Source organism: Apodemus sylvaticus, unplaced genomic scaffold (assembly GCF_947179515.1).
Source record: "Apodemus sylvaticus unplaced genomic scaffold, mApoSyl1.1 scaffold_489, whole genome shotgun sequence".
NCBI classification, from domain to species: domain Eukaryota; kingdom Metazoa; phylum Chordata; class Mammalia; order Rodentia; family Muridae; genus Apodemus; species Apodemus sylvaticus.
Window position 1 is genome coordinate 27,348 of NW_026263325.1, and position 3,641 is coordinate 30,988.

The following is a 3,641-nucleotide window of genomic DNA, read 5'->3' on the forward strand; positions in this document are numbered from 1 at the left end:
CATGAGCAGGGCTGCTTGGTTTCACCTGCATAGTCTGTCCTCCAAGGTCCCTTCAGAGGTGCCCCTGCCACCTGGGTTGGAGTTAGGGTGAGGTCAATGCCACTCCTAGCCACCAACCATCTGTGCCAACCAACTAGGCTGGAAGTTGGAGGAGACCTCAAAACCTATTGCTGTTGTTCCTTTGAATTCTGGTGCCACTCCCACTCCACATCAAGCTGAGTGGGTCGCCAGACTTGGAATACACAGGTGGTGTGGAACCTGCTGGAGTGAGCACAGAACCGAATAGGCACTTGACAGGCGATCACCATGCCCTGGAATGCCCTGGAGGAAAAGACCACTGAGCACACCCCCAGGCATTGCTCCAGGAAAGGCCACGCCCAATGTGTTCTTCTGTCCAATCAGTGCTAGAGAGAGAGGCAGCCTTGTTTTCCCTCCACTGAAGGTATAATGGGAGCCACTGAAGGAAAGCTGAGCATTCCTTCTTTTCTGTAGGTGTGTGGTTTAAGCACCTGGATGACCAACCGAAATGTGGGCATGCAGAGTGAATTTAGAGGCTCCCAGTCTATGGAGCAGGGTACCCATGTAAACTTCCTAGGGGAAATGTGCACCAGCAAAAGAGATTTCAGGATTGAAGCATAGGCCCTGGGGAGATTGGGACTGGACAGCCTGGTTGAAGGCTGCATGCTTTCTGGTTCCTTGGTCGCACCTTGGGTAGGTTCTTACACAGCAGGGTTTGCAGAAAAATATTCTAGGCCTTTTGTGCTATTCAGAAGGTACTGGTGACACCCAAGAGAAACCCGATTATATGCACATGGATCCTCTCACCTGAACAATGCCGACATCATTCCTTGCATGGTTGAAACAGTTGCAAAACGATTCCCATGTAAGGGCGATATAACATAGTTTTCTAATTGAAGTATTAGAGCAATAGGAAGTGGTGTGTGATTCTTAGAATTTGTTTCTTTTCCTTAGATGGAGGGGAGCCCATAGCATCCAAGAGAATTCATAACAGAAAGTGACTTGATTAAAACCCGAGTCTTTTAAAAGGTGTGTAAGAAACCTAGATTTATATTTTTGTCAGCATACATTTTTACCATTTTGAAACAGAATCAGATTCCTGTAAATGTTTTCTGAAATAGTGCTGATAAACCAAAGCCAACCAACTACTCTTGCCTTTTCAATTTGGAATGACTGTAGTGAATGCATAGGGTACAAATTAAAGTTGTGGGACATACCTGGTCTGAACAGTGATGAACTATATCCCGAAGTTGATGATCTGAAGACAGATACAGCTTCTGAGAGAAGACCATTGTGCTTAAGTGAGGTGGTCTTGTTTAGTCTTTTTATGCAGTTCATATTAATACTGTGTCATGGTACTTATTTCTTTCTGCCAGCAGGGAATACCAACTCATTGGGATGCTTATGGCCTGTAAAGATTCTAGAGCAGGAGTGCATGTGAGTGCTGCTCTGTTTTGCATTCTGGTCAATTTTTTTTTAAAGATTTATTTATTATTATATGTAAGTACACTGAAGCTGTCTTCAGCCCCACCAGAAGAGGGCATCAGATCTGTGTAAGGATGGCTGTGAGTCACCATGTGGTTGGTGGTGTTTGAACTCAGGACCTTTGGAAGAGCAGTTGGTGCTTTTCCCCACTGAGACATCTTTCCAGCCCTGTAGTTAATGAAGTTGATCTAGTCTATGATTATCCTATCCCGAACCTGAATTCCTGTTGAAAAAGCACAATTATGGGTGTATCTTCTGAGACGGACCATTACAAAGGTCTGTTGTGTTCTGTTTTAATTTTGGCAGTAATGTAATGCCTGTGATTCTTTGTATTTTATTTTTAGAACCAGTGACACAAGACTTGAGAATGAAAACAAGATGTGGTAAACATCCAGAAAAGGCACAGACAAGAAGAAAATGTGCAGTATTAGTCCTGGGATGTTTGAGATAGGATCTCCATGGCCCTGGCTGTCCCTGTTAATCTGTCTAGTGATCAGGACAGCATCTGTTATGGCCTGCAGACTTGACTCTTGTACATTTTTTGTGGGCTGTATGTAAATGGATTGTTTTGCCAATCCATTGACAGTGCTCTGTTCTGTGAATTTTGTGGTGAGCTTACACAGCTGTACAGACTGAGCAGGGTGAATGCAATCATGACCTTAAAGCAGTAGGTCACCATCTCAGTGATTGTAAACTTGATCGCGATCTATTCCCTTACGCATCCCACAGTGGATATTTGGGAGTGCTGCAACCAACATCCAGTTGCAGATATTTCTCCAATTCAGTTTTTGTCAGAAGACTAACCAGAATGCCTTGGTACATGTTCCACGTCCATGGTAATTGAGTTTTCAGAGTTAGGGTGCTAAGTGCACTAATGTCAGTCTCCTAACTACCATGATTGTACACATTATCAGGTTTCCCTGTGAAATTGTCAAACAATGATTTCATCACATTTGTCCAGCCCTCCCTACCCCTTTCTTAATTTTAAGACAGAGTTTCTCTTTGACTGGTTTGTCTTTATTCCACCTGCCTCTGCTTCCCAAATCCTAAGACTAAATGGGGGCTTTACTTTCTAAATTCCTAACTGCTGCATACTTACATTTTTCTTTGTGATAATTGACAAGGGTTAAACTTGGTTTTTTGTTTTTTTTTTTGTTTTTTTTTTTTTGTCAACAGTATCTCAAAATTGTCCTGATACTCAACTATAGAGATGGACTCAGTTTAGATTAAAGAAAAAATCACCATGCCTACCCTTAGAATATGGTAAAATTGCCTGATTTCAATTCTTTGCTAGCCTGTACAAAGTAGTATCACTGGTTATGGATAAATTCTTCTAGTATGCTGTTGCTTTGTGGTAACACTTTTCAAGACAGTTCTCAGTATCCCTGACTATCTGAACTCTGGACTAGGCTGATCTTGAACTCGATCCTCCTGCCTCCCAAATGCTTGGTTTAAAAGCACATCAGCCCACCCCTCTACCTAGTTGATCATTAAATTCAAGATCTTTACATGAATTTTCACACTAAGCAGGAGGAATCTAGTTTGAGTTTTTTCCCCTATACATGTTAAGTTTTCCTGGTACCATTGGTGAACACTTGCTACATTTGAAAAAGGAGTTTTCTGTAAATACACAATTCTTGATGGGTTCTCTACTTTGGGTGCAGTTGAATGTCTAGTCGGGTAGCTTATTTTTTTAGGATGTTAGGATTCCATTTGATACTGTGCTTTTTTTTTTTTAAATTTTGCCTTATTCCTATGTTCTGCTCTGCTGAATCACATGTTATTTGCTGTGTGTCACTTTTTTTACTTGAAGAAATATGAATCTCCCTTTTGATTTCATTCTTGGTTCTTTGGCTATTCAAGAGTAACTGAATTTCCATGGAAAGTGAAGACTAAGGTAGGAAGATCACATGAAACCAGTCAAAGGTTAATTAATTGATAAATTTCGTAGACCCTGAACACAGCTTTAGGTTCAGTAGAAGTAGGTGGATCTTGGCTTTCCAAGGCCAGTCTACAGGGCAGGTTTCAGGACAGGGCTACAGAGGGGAACACATGTTGGGTTGTGAAGAGGAAATGAAAGGCTTGTTGACCTTTAATCAAGCTGGCAAAGGTAAAAGTGAGCCAGGGTTAGGAACTAA

General features: G+C 41.8%; 1 non-coding gene across 1 annotated transcript; it reads left to right on the plus strand.

Annotated features, from left to right (window-relative positions):
* The first annotated feature begins 1,693 nt into the window (after positions 1 to 1,693).
* On the plus strand, positions 1,694 to 1,765 carry LOC127676169 (small nucleolar RNA SNORD50). Its single transcript, XR_007975699.1, has one exon. It is a non-coding gene; the product is annotated as a small nucleolar RNA SNORD50 (small nucleolar RNA).
* Positions 1,766 to 3,641: the final 1,876 nt, after the last annotated feature.